The sequence below is a fragment of the Helianthus annuus genome, chromosome 17, assembly GCF_002127325.2.
Source record: "Helianthus annuus cultivar XRQ/B chromosome 17, HanXRQr2.0-SUNRISE, whole genome shotgun sequence".
Lineage (NCBI taxonomy): Eukaryota > Viridiplantae > Streptophyta > Magnoliopsida > Asterales > Asteraceae > Helianthus > Helianthus annuus.
The window spans coordinates 182,739,947-182,754,506 of record NC_035449.2 but is presented as its reverse complement, the minus strand read 5'-3'; positions in this window follow the sequence as shown (position 1 = coordinate 182,754,506).

Below are 14,560 nucleotides of genomic sequence, written 5' to 3'. Positions count from 1 at the left end.
ACACTTGATTCATTTGTATAATGCATATTGTACCATGCTTATAAACTGTACATTGAGATACCGTAATCACCAAGCACGTGTATTCTGTGTATGTTTATTGGTGCACAGAATTACATCCATAAGATGTTTCTACTTAACCTTATAAGCACTTAAATGCTTTAGGATACTCATCAGGAGTTCCAATTATATTCAACGTATTCAAATATGAATCTGTATACAACGATCATATCGTTCTCAAGAACTTATTTTACATGATTTTAATAAATTAAATACTTGAGACTTTCTTGTAAACTTTCAGTATCAAGTGATAAATATTATTCATAAGATGCATGTCAATTCTCTCTTCAATGTTATTACCAGACTAGTTAAATATTGGAAAGCTATTGTATCCACCACTGGAGAATGCGATTCCTCATAATCAATATTAGGTCTTTGCGAAATCCTTGTGCCACCAATTTTGCCTTATACCATTTACTTTTCATTTATTGATTCGCATAAAAGACCTGTTTGTTTCTAATATGTTTTACAACATATGTTGTATGGACTACTGGTCCAAAAACTTTCCATTTCAATAGAGAATTCAACTCTGCCTCATTTGCGTCTTTTCGTTTTGGCCAATTATTTCTTTGTATTTGTTCATAGGCAGATCTTAAATCTTGATCCTCATCATTTCATCATTACAAGCGCTATATTATATACAAAAGTATAACGACGTCGATTTTATTTCGATTCCATACATATCTTAGACATGATACAACTTATCGAGATCTCTTTAGTTTCAGGTACCTGAGGTTCTTCTTGAACTATCATGTCTACCGTCTCTTCAAGAGACCTTTTTAATATAACCCCGACTTGACCATCTTAATTAGTTGCTCCAACTTTCGAGGAATTTTATTATTGGAATCGACTAGTCTACCACGCTTCAGACGTGCAATAGACTCATTACAAACATGTGGTTGTCCTTCTAGGACACTCATCTTAATTGGAGCATTAGCCGTTGGTATATATGACATAATCACCTTTTTAAGGTTAGTGAATGCGTCTGGTAATAGATTCGCTAATCTTTGTATATGAGTTATTCTTTGAACTTCTGGTTCACACTTTTAGTTTTTTGAGGATCAATGATAATTCATACCAACTCATTTATTTTCCAACTGCTTTTTATCTCTCCTGATGTTGGGAATATTAATCCATTGAGATGGATATCAATTAATTTATCATATATTCCCAACCACCTTTTAAGGTCCCATCTTTGTGCGTAGTGGTGGATCAATTTCAATATATACCGCACAACCAAAATCTTAGAAGAGATATCTTTGGTTTCTGACCAAAAACCAACTATAATGGGGAGAAACTATTACAACATGTTGGCTTGATGTGTATTAATGTTATTGCATGTAAAATTACATGTACGCATATATAAACATGAACTTGCTCACATGATTAGCGGCTTTGCTATCAATTGTGAACGTTTAGTGATCGTCTAAATAAAGCAATTCTTGTATAAACATAAGCGATATGAAGTTCAATATTATTCCAATAATCATTAATAACTTGGGAATTGAATTCACCATTATTACCAAAATAAATATACCATTCTGGATTAATATGCTTGCTATCACATTAACTAACCCACAATCACACAAACTTCAGGTTGTGGATTTGATAATCATTTAGACGATGCATCGATTTAAAATACTAAATGGTATCATGTTGGGATATGCATATCCTTTAATCACTTTCGGAATATTTAGGGATACACACCCTCCTTTATTTGGCAAATATAAAATTTCCCTTGAGAGCAGACATAATATGCTATCAGCTAGAATCTTCAAGTTCTTCATTATGGTTCACATCATTATTGACTCGGTGTGGTTTAACTGGTCATGCCAATAAAGTAAATAATCATGATCTATAAACTTCTGTTTATGATCGTATATGTATTATTTGCACGTATGCTAGTACAAGACATAAGACACGATATAATGAATAAACTATCATGTTATATCATGTTATTATTTCCACATGTCATTCTCATTTTTTGCCACTTGTGGTGGTCAATCTTATTATTAACTTGGCTATCGTTATAATTTCTAATGGTCGATCTCATTATTACAATGACCGTCATTGCAATTTTCTCAATTATGTCATGATCACGACATTTTCAATGATCGTTATATAATCGCATTCACTTCAGGGAATGGATTAAAACTAACCAAGTTTCATGGCCTGTCATTAGTTTTCGGACATAGGGATATAAAGACACTATAAAACACTGCATACTCTTATTATAGTATTGGTACTTCAGTAGCATATCCTGAGATGTGACAAATGAAAATTGTTACATCCGATTTTCAATGTAAATAATCTTCTCTTTACATACATTGAGAAGTAATTACATGATTGAATCATGTACGATTTATCGGCCTTAAATCTTATGGCCTATTATAAATTAATAATGAGATGTTAGGAGTATGACCCTTCGGCTTTGTATAGATCAGTAATGAGATGTTGTGAGCATAACACTTTGGATGCCATGTCTAAGCATATTAATACTCTTTCATGATTTAGTTTTTTTTATTTAACATATCATCTAAACAAATCAAAGCATATAAAAGACATAAAATTGCAATAGTGATAAGCCTATCATTATAGGTCATGCTCCTATAAAAGACAAAGTTGATATATGATGAAAACCACAGTAAAATTATAAATCTTGATTAAAAGCAAGATAACATTTATAAAGAAAGATGAGTAAATCAATATATGATTTTACTACTAATTTATAGCAATAATTTGCCATCAACGAGAGTAAAAATTATACGGTAACTTGTCTTGTAATGTCCAAAATTCTTATATAACAAATACATGTCATGTAATTTCAAAAGTTCTTATATAGCAAATATAAGAATACTATAAGCATAGACTTATCATATGGTATATCCAGACAATATGATTACGACCACTTTGGTGGGGTGGTAGAGGCTTTGTGCCTTTTGGGGAGAGACCATGGTTCAATTCCTTGCATCTAGTAAACTTGGTGTAATTTAGAAGTAGACAGAGCCGTCCCCGAGAACTTTAAAAAAATTTTAGGCCTCGGGCGATAAAAAAAATGGGGCCCGAAATTATGGTTAAAGGGAAAATAAATTAAAAAAATAAAACCTTTGTGGTGGAGGCAAGACTTGAACTTGAGTCTTCTACATATCTTGGGATGATTTTTTCCACTCCACCACCAACACTTCTTAGAATAATAAATGAATGCATATACTAAATATATAATTTAATATATATATAGAACCTTATAAAACCTTTCGGGCCCTTTAAAAATTTGGGCCTCGAGCGACGGCACGGTTTCGCCGGCCCAAAAACCGGCCCTGGAAGTAGAGATAAAAAAATACGTATAACAAATATCTCTCAGTATCTCCGCTCATATACATAATCTATTAAAGTTTAACCAATCACAAATACATCATACATACATATCACAAGTACATCGTACATACATACAAATATTTATGTCTACTTTTAACAAATATCTCTCAGTATCTCATGCTTTTTATATCTCATGATTTTTAAGGAAAAAAAAAACAAACGATCCTTTATTGCTCATGAATAGGCCCTTTTTATTAATATTTAATTTTGCTGTTATGTTACGGATAATCTAAAAGATCTTTGAGGGTCTGAATGTTGACTTATTTTGCAATATATCTTTTGCTATATAAACTTTCAAATGTTTAAGGCTTATACAATTCATATAACACTTATATGATAACATCTATATATATTTATATAATCATGGCAAATAATGAATACAATCAAACAACTTAGAGATGAAAACATGTATTAATTTGTTATGTTTTTATTTGTTGGAGTCTAAAACACCAAAAAATATCGAGCACAAGATATCCTAATTTATATGATTAGTACCATAACAAGGCTCCAGTGTAAAACTCGATATCTTTAATTATTTTAAATTATTTAAAAATCCTAATGAATTAACATCCAAACAAAATTGTTCTCATGACTCACCATCAATTTCGTCGGTGGTTTCACCAAAGCAATCGGCTAAAGGAGAATGTGAAAGCTCTATAATGCCCCAAAACAAAATCTCAAATCATGTTCGCACGGGACTTCTACTGTTGATTTATTTTATTTACTCAACTAATAGTACAGATCACTATTTAGCCCAAAGAAATTTATATAATTTGGTTTCTTCAATAACGCAAAATTCATAAGTGTATGAAGATAATAAATATAAATATCGGACTTAACCTAAAAATTATATGAGTTATGATAAGGATTATTATTGGAGATTCAAGAGAAGAACACAGCATATCTCTAACACAATCCAAAATTCTATGAATAACAATATGGATTATTTTGAGATTGAAGACAAGAACAAAACAAATTAATTAGATGATGTTGAGATGTACCTTATGAATCTTCAATAACAACTCGTGCTGATAACGTGTTGTGAAACAATGACCTACTAGCCTAATAGCAAACCATAAGAGAAAGATGTAGGGAGAAAGAGATATTTCATTGATAGATCAATTATACAAGACTACCATTGTTTTTAGAAGTTTGATTTATATCGGTTCACATGATAAGGTATAATTGGTCCACCTTTTTTCCATTTCTCTATTAGTTATAACTTTTAACCTTTACCATTGTTTTTTGAAGTTAGATCAATAGTATAGTGTCAAGTACAAGACTTTAAACGATTGGTACGATATGAGAGATTTAGAACTTTTGTAGATGATTTATGAGGTTGACTTTACATGTTCAGTTAGGGGTGTGCATGGATCAGTTTGGGTCGGTTTTTACTATTAACCATAACCATAACCGCTAGTTCGGTTATGGAGTTTTGGTAACCATAACCATAACCAAACTTCGGTTATGGTTAATCGGTTATGAAGTCGGTTATGGTTCGGTTTTGGTTAATTTCGGTTAAGTAACCAAGCAAGGTTTTAAATAAATAGGGTTGTGCACGATTTGAACTTAGCTTGAGCCTATTTTATAAGATAACGAAGACTTAACTTTTTGGTTAAACTACCGATTTAGAGTTCTTTTTAATAAGGTAATTCTCAAACAAAAACAATTATAGCCATAACACCTTAGTTTTTTTATCAAAATAAATGACATCTACATCAAGATCATTTTGTTACTAACATACTTTTATCTTAGTAAAAACCCTCTATGTGGTTTTGTAAAACACAAATCTATTATATAAAGTTAACATCACAACTTCGGTTCGGTTTCGATTATATTCGGTTAACCAAAGCTTCATAACCATAACCATAACCATAACCGATTGAGCGGTTATACAAAGTTTCATAACCATAACCATTGGTTATATTGGTTATCGGTTATTAGTGATTCGGTTATGTCGGTTATGGTTCGGTTATCGGTTATGGTTCGGTTATCGGTTATGGTGGTTAATTTGCTCACCCCTATGTTCAGTTATAGCTTAAGAGTAGAAGTTTAAATAAATTCATTTATTTAAATGATTAGAAAATAATAAAGTATTTTAATAAGCAATCTACAATATAACAATTATCAAGTTTTGATTGGTGAATATGTTCAAAGCTTATAGGTTCACTCTTTTTTTTAAGAGAAACTGTCAAAATGGTCTCTGAGATTTGGTCACTTTTGCCCAACAATGAAATCTTTTAAATCTGGATCCCTGTGGTTTCAATTTTGTTGTCATTTTTATCCAAAATCAAAATTTGGTCAGATTTTTCAGTCAACATCCAGCTTTTTTGTCTTTTTTCCTCCCTTTTAATGAAGGACAAAATGGTCTTTTAGCGTTCTATTATAGCAAATTAAAAAAATCTAACAATTTTGCCATTCATTAAAAGGGAGGAAAAAGACAAAAAAAAACTGAATATTAATTAAAACATCTGACCAGATTTTGCTTTTGTATGACAATGACAAAAAATTTGAAACCATAGGGACCCAGATTTAAAATGTTTGAGTTTTGCACTAAAGTGGCAAAAGTGACCAAGTCTCAGGGACCATTTTGGCAGTTCACTCTTTTTTTAATTCAAATCCACTCCTTGCACTATGGATAATATAGATCTTTAACCCAATACATTTATTTTCTCTTATAACTTCCGTTCTTTAGTTTTTTTTTTTTTTTACAAAAACAAAATATGCGATATAATTTCCTTTCTAAGAAATGATCGAGCCGGTACCCATCATAAAACATTAGTACCGGTATTGGTACTATTAGAAGCATTATTGGTATACGTTTACTATGGTTTTATACCGATGTAAAACACGTGTCGACGTCCTTTTGACCTTATGGCGACTTTATTTTTTAAGTTTTCTCTTTCGGTTGCTATATCGCGTGTCGGTACCATATTGATACCGTAATAAATGGAACCAATATCGACTAGATTCTCACCATTAACGTAATTTTTACCACTACGTCTACGTTTTTATTTAAAATTTATTAAAAATCGAGTCGTCCCGCCACAAAGCGTAAATGTAACCCACTAGTTAGTTACAACTTACAACCCTCTTAATTTGTCCGGGCTTAAGACCTTTTGAATGATCATATCCATACTCATGATTTTGAATTAACATGTTATTGTATTACAAATATAGAAATAAAAGTCTTAAACTAAAGAGTTAAATGCCATTTTAGTCCATGTGGTTTGGGTCATTTTAACAATTTAGTCTAAAGGTTTCATTTTTCTCCTCTGGGTCGAAAAAGGTTTTGCGGTTGCCATTTTAGTCCACTGGGTTAAATTCATTCATTTTTTCTGTTAAAGAGAAAGACAATTCGGTCATTTTATATGTAATTCTGTTAACTAGAAGGGCAATTCGACCATATAAAATGACCGAATTGCCCTTCTCGTTAACAGAAAAAATGGATGAAGTTAATCGAGTAAATGACAACGGTGAAACCTTTTTGGACCCATATGAGAAAAATGAAACTTTTGGACTAAACTGTCAAAATAACACAAACCACAGGGACTAAAATGGCATTTAACTCTAAACTAAAACTAGAACAAAAACAACTTTTAGAGCATTGATAAAAAAGCAAGCATGGTTTTAACTTTTAACCAACATGAGACTTGCCATATGGATGAAGTAAATATCATACAAACAGCTAGTTAGATAAAATGGCCACATTCCTCCATTAACATGTTATCACTCCTCTCATATATAGTATAGAACAGTGAATTTTAAAACAAGCATTACTGCATTAGACTACAAGCACTCCATTAACATGACTTAAGTAGGATCATATCGGCAAAGAACAAATTTCCACAAAACATTTAGTTATGGAAGGAACACATAAACATATAAACATGTGACACTGACATTAAACACACCTTAGGTTAAATATGCAGGAATTGAGTAGATCATAACTTATCTTATCTGTTTGATCTTTCGTGAATCTACGTTTTGGCTCTCCTCCGTTCTCTCAATTCAACCACTTTCTCCTCGTCGCTACAAAACCTAGGGGTGCAAACGAGCCGAGCGGCTTGCGAGTTGCTCGAGATCGGCTCGAGAAAAAGCTCGAAACGAGCCAAGTCTCATCGAGCCCGAGACGAGCTTGAGCCTAAAATAAAGTTCGTTTGTTTATCGAGCTCGAGCTCGAGCCTTGCATGTGAAGCTCGTTAGCCTAAAATGATATCGTAGTTAACTGAAATTTTGAAGAATTTACAAGTGTTGAGCAACAATCAATCGAATACGAATGGGTACATAACTAATACCAGTGGGGATGAATTAGAAGATCATTCATATTACAACAGAAGTAATAATCGGATGACAAAGATTGATTTCCCTAAATTTGGTGGTACTAATGTTGAGGGTTGGTTATGTAGAGTTGAGCATTACTTTGCGGTGGATGGAACTCCTGAAGGATTGAAGGTTAAATGTGTTATCATTCATCTTGAAGATGTTTCCTTGCTTTGGCGTCAGTCCTTTGTCAAATCAAGGGGTGGTTCAATTGAAGGCATGTTATAGGGGGAGTACAAGAATTTCATTTCTACAAGATCAAATGAAATGCAACAAGATGTGGGATAACTTACAATGGGCAACGCATGGTAATTCGTTTAAGGCTGATGTGTTTTTTATATCATTATCCAATTATGACATGGTGTTAGGCATTCAATGGTTACACAGCTCGAATGATATTACATGGAATTTTAAAAAAATTAACCATGAAATTGTTGGGTTTCCGTGGTGATCGCTCATAATTTTTTATTTATAAAAAACCCGGTTCAATAAATAATAGTTAATTAATTAAACGAGTTAATTAATATACGCAGCGGAAATATAAATAAGTGATCAACAAAACGAAACCCGACAGGATCCGGTTACATGCAAATACGAGCACAGTGAAAAATATTTAACTACCGATGAGAAAAATTATACCTCGGTTAATGACTAACCGGTCGAGACACTGAGGTTCAACGAACAAGTGCGCTAGTAAACGAACCAATGAAACGCGACGAAGGGGGGCGGCACCAAACGGCGGCAACCGGCGGCTGGCAGCGGCGGAGACGGGGCGGGGACGACATCGGCGGGGCGGCGATGGCGGCGGCCCGCGGCTGGCTTGGTGGCTGGTTATGTTGTGGGTGTTGTGTGAGAGTGTTTTTTTGTTAATCCAACCCTTCTCGTCAAAAAAATGCAAGAACCAAAAAATATATAAAAACGTATGGACCTTGTGCATGTTAGCCAAGTGTCACACCATGCATAATGCATGTGTTCTTATTGGCCAAAAGTTAGATGCATGACAAGTGGTGGTAGGTGGACGCATGTACGACATGTGGCGCAGCAAAGGTGCATGTGCGACAAGTGGCGTAGGGTGAGTGTTCTCGTGTCACTCGGTCCATGTACCCGTCTCTCAGTTAATACTCGCTTATGATCATAAATATAATTATAATCTGTCTCGTATGTTGTTTGTAATTACCAGTTAAACAGGTTAAGTGGATTTTAGTTCGTTGCCCAAGGTGTAACTCTTACGGGTCAAGACCCGGTCGGCAGTGTTGACTTATCGAACCGGACATAATATCTAACAGCTCCCACTTGGACGGTCTCTGATAAGATCTCAACGCAGACAGCCAGCGGTTTTCTAGCTACACATAGCTGCCCCCAACAGGTCATGACACTTTAAAGTCATTAACCAAGGTATCTTCTCTTTAGCAATGGCTTGCTACATGAAGAAAGTAGACTTATGGCAATCTTCATCATCTTTCCTTTGTGTAAAAGACATCAATTGAACAATGAGACATGGATCAGATTCAATCTCACATGGCGTTCAATCATTATCGTTCTCGTTTATAGAGTCAAAGTGGTCCAATCAAACACACAGTAAGTTTGGGTAAGGCCTTACACTTCACCAGTTTGAATCAACGAGGGCGCCCAGATGTCTAACTGTTACATATAATGTAAGAGTACAGAATCCCATCTTGACTACATACAACTCCCACTGAACTTCAGAACCACTCCCAACCAATGCGTTTATGATTGGTAGTTACGCGACAGCGTTGGACACTGATCAAAGAATAGTCTTTAGTAAACGAAAGTTCTAGTATGTATCTCAGGTCAGAGGATACTAAATGTGTATACCAAAATCAAATACATCTTGTGAGCAAGATCCATGAAGATGATTTGATGCGAGTTACATCCAACATCATTCACAATGAGGTTTGTGAGTTTGGAAGTCAACGCCTTGAGTCCAAAGTCAGAATAGTCTTAATTCAGAGTCGTTCCCACGAGTCTGACCGACTACGGATAATTTAGAATACAAGATTCATGGATTAAACGTATCAAAATCGAACATAATTGTAAGATTCAAACTTTGCATTTAGCTAGTAAATCAAAGGTGAATTCAAAAGGCACAACTATTTGAATGTTCGTACATCCAAATACTAAATCAAAACAAATGGTTATCTAATCTAAGATCGATAGCTTGTCCTGAGTCATCGGTTTAGTGAACGGGTCTGTTAGGTTTTGATCTGTGTCTATTTTGCTTGTTAAGATGTCTCCTCGTTCCAGTATTTCCCGTATATAGTGGAACTTTCTTAGAATCTGCTTAACCCTGTGATCCGGGCTCCTTGGTTTGAGCAATTATTCCTGTGTTATCACAGAATACCTAGATCGATTTCTGAATACTTGAAACCACATCGAGGTCGTTGATGAACTACTTCATCCAAGTAGATTCTTTCACAGCATCTGATGCAGCTATTCATTCAGATTCGGTGGCTGAATCCGCCACTGCACTCTGTTTGGAGCTTTTCCAATAGACAGCTCCTCCATAGAGAGTGAATACGAATCCTAATTGTGAGTGAGAATCATCTCGGTCACTTTGGAAGCCAGCATCAGTGTAACACCTTACAGTGAGCTCCTCTTCCACTCCTCCAAAAGCCAAGAACATATCTTTGGTTCTTCTCAAGTACCTCAGAATGGTCTTTACTGCAGTCCAATGGGCAATGCCAGGACTATGCTGAAAATGACTGGTTATGCTTAAAGCATACGAGACGTTAAGTCTAGTACATAGCATACATGATTGAACCAATCGCTGAAGCATATGGAACTACTTCCATTTGCTTAATTTCAATGTCCGTTGAAGGAGATTGCGATTTGTTCAACACGGTTCCTTTAGTCATAGGAACATCTTCTTTCTTAGAGTTTTCCATCTTGAAGTGTGTCATCATTTTGTCTATGTACATTCTTTGACTTAGCCCAAGAAGCCGCTTAGATCTATCCGTATAGACCTTCATTCCTAGAATGTAAGCAGTTTCTCCAAGATCTTTCATTGCGAAACAAGATCCCAAATAGTGTTTAACTTCGTTAAGCATATGGATGTTTATTTCCAATGATTAGTATATCATCCACATACAGGATGAGGAATGATATGGTGCTCCCACTAACCTTTCTGTAAACACAAGCCGATCTTCATTCTTGACAAAACCAGACTCTTTGATCTTCTGGTCAAAATGAAGATTGCAGCTACGAGACGCTTGCTTGAGTCCATAAATGGACTTATTGGGTTTGCACAGCTTAGTTGGATATTTAGGATCGATGAAACCTTTAGGCCTAACCATATAGACATCTTCAGAGAGATGTCTATTAAGAAAGGCAGTTTTGACATCCATTTGCCATATTTTGTAGTCATATTACGCAATTATGGTAAGCAATATCCTGATTGATTTAATCATAGCAACGGGCGAGAAGGTCTCATCATTGTCAATACTTTGAGTTTGAGTGAAACCCTTCGCAACTAGCCGTGCTTTATAGGTGTGCACATTTCCATGCATATCGGTTTTTTCTCTTGAAAATCCATTTTCTCCCTACTGCCCAAGATTCGGGGGGTAGCTCAACCAAGTCTCATACTTGATTGTCATGCATAGATTGAATCTCGACGTTCATGGCTTCTTTCCATTTCTCAGATTCCGAATCTAAGATTGCAGATTTGTAGTTAGCAGGTTTGTCGTTAGACTCAGCTACTAATAAGACTTCAGGACCTTTTAGACGCCATAGACATCTATCAGATTCTTGCGAATTCTACTACTTCTGCAAACGCTTGTGTTTTATGTCTGATTCATTGGAAACAACTACTTGTTGATCAGACAGTCCGACTACATCAGCGGTTGTTTGTGGTTCTTGAATTTCTTCAAGATCAACCACATTATTTCTAGTTTCTCGATTAAGAAGTTCTTTCTCGAGAAAGTGTCCCTACCGTTTGATGGAAATCACAATTGCATCAGGATGGTAGAAATAATATCCACTTCTTTTATAGTATCCGACGAAAACAACCTTTACGCCTTGAGGATCGAGCTTATCATCAGAATCACTTGTGATGTATGCATCACATCCCCATACTCTAAGGTATTCCAAATCGGGTTTACGCCTATGCCATATCTCATATGGCGGTTTTGTTTACCTTATAGTCGGAGCTAAATTAACAATGCGGGAAGCGAACATAAGAGCTTGTCCCAAAAAGGAGTGAGGCAAGTTAGGTCTACACATCATCGATCGAACCATATCAAGTAGAGTTCGATTTCACCTTTCACTCACGCCCTTAAGTTGGGGTGTGCCAGGTGGAGAGGGTTGTGAAACTATTCCACACTCTTTCAGATGATTGGGAAATTCAAAGCTGAGATATTCACTACCTCGATCTGATCGAAGTACTTTTATCTTTCTATCAAGCTGGTTTTTAGTCATGGTTTCTAGTCATGGTTTTGAAAGGGCCATATACATCATGTGAATGAGTTCTAGAAGACCATTGGTCCGTTCACCAACATTGGTGAAGGGGTGCTTTGTGAGTTTGCCAGCTAAGCAAGATTCGTAATCATCAAAGGAGTCATGTCTAGTGGATTCAAGAATCCCCTTGGACTGGAGTCATTTTATGCGTGTCTTACTTATGTGGCCAAGTCTACAATGCCATAAATATGTCTTATTTATGCCAGCTTTGTTATGCTTAGAAAGATGATATATGTTACTACTTGTTTGAACATCAATCTCATAAATACCATTTCGAGGTTTAACCTCAAAATAAAAGACATCATTCAAGTAGGCTATAATAGAAGAACCATTTAAAATGTACTTGAATTGAATCCTTGTTCAAACAGTGAAGAAACTAAAATAATGTTTCTCATCAAACCAGATGCATATAAATAGTTATTTAAAGTAACTACAAAGCCAGGGGAACATGAAAAAAACAAAATGTTCCAGTTGCAAGAACTGGAACTCTCTTTCCATTACCAACTATGAGTTCCAGGTGGCCATGTTTCGGTTTCTTCCACTTTTCAGGCTCCTGCAAGACATTAACGATGTGGTAACCACATCCAATATCAAATACCCATGTGTTGCTAGAAACAGTGAAAAGTTCGATAACATAAATGAGAATATTAGAAGAAGTGCCAATGTTATTGGCCTTGTCATCTTCAGCTTGGCTAGATACCACGGGCAGTTTCTCTTCCAGTGCCTTATTTGGTTGCATTTAAAGCACTGACGCTCCTCAGGAGGGTGTGGTTTTGCAACATGCTTGTTGTTGGTTGCATTTCTGATAGCAATAACTTTTCTCTTGCCTTTGCTCTTATGTTTCTTTTTCTTGTTATTGGGCTTCTTAACACCACCAGACTTGACCATTAGAACTTGGTTGGTTTTGTGGAATAACCAAGTTTGTTCATCTGCTCAATGTATCATTTTATCTTTAGCACATGAGTACTGATACATGATCCATCCAGCATTTTACGGCTTATGAGCTATTTCATGGTGTCATATCGCTCTTGTCGGGCTTGTTTCTGGAACACGCCTTTTAGTTGCTGGATCATGTCATTAGCATCCTTATCTTTCATGTTCTTCTGAAGTCCAGGAGACATGGTGGCTTTCATAAGGCAGGCTACCTCAACAGCATCCTCGTTATGTTTCTCCAGTGCCTTGCGAGCAGTAGTAGAATTACTTTTAGGTTCGGTAGGGATTGGGCCATCCAAGATATACAACTTTTCCTCCATCTTGAGAACTATTTTCAGATTGCGGTGCCATTCGACAAGGTTGGTGTTATTCAAATTTTTATTTCCTTTCAAGTATATACTTGAGAATGAAGGAGTTGTTTTTATTAAACATCTATTATATAAGCAAGGTGATTTTAATTAGTATTTTCGATGTATATCTCCTTATTTCGGGAGGTGAGACGATAAGGAATGAGAATCCGGTTAGAAGCTCTTTCCAAAGGCGGCTGGGGAACGCAACATTAGCAAGAGGTTCAAGCGGACTGACAACGATTGTCAATGGTGAGAAAAACACAACTCCCGAGGTTTATAAGGCTGCGAGGATAACCTGTTGTCCTTGCATTGATACGTTTGGCCTCATCTATGCCACTTTTGTTCTCGAGACAGTTGGGGCAAGTAACACGAGAAGAAAAGTAATAGTCATCCTAAAACGGTCACACGTGGAAGGGTCGGATGTGTCGACGAAGCCCTTGCACCTTGGAAGGATAAACTAGACACCAAGTGTCGTGCTGTGGCTCCAACACTGATGGTTCACATTATGCCCCAAGTGTTACTAGTAGTAGGATGGCATAGACTATTGATTTTAATTTTTACCAAATAGGGTCGTTACAGTCGGTTTTTATTTAGATATTAAATTTGCGACATAACCAAAAAGCCCTTTCACCTCTCGGGACAATTAGTTTTAGATAACCTATAAAACTAAGTTTGTCGCGACTTGTAATAACCAATTTTAAGTTAATAGAAACTATTAAGTTAATAGTTTCGGAAAATTAAAACTAGTTTAATTTGCAAAACTTAATTGGTTATTATTTGTTTCAAAAACAACCATTGTTTTATAACAAAAACTTTAACAAGTTGTAAAAACAATTTAGAACTTGTTTTAATGTTATTGTTTTTAATATTTTAAAACTCCTTTTAAAATCATGTTGGTATTTAGGTTGGTTACGTTATAACAATTTATAAGATAAAAGCAACCACAATAGCAAGACAAATATGTAAATCCATATGGCCAAAATTGTTCGATCTTGCTAGAGCCTAATAGCAAGATCAAACGGGTCACGGGGTCACAACACACAAACAAC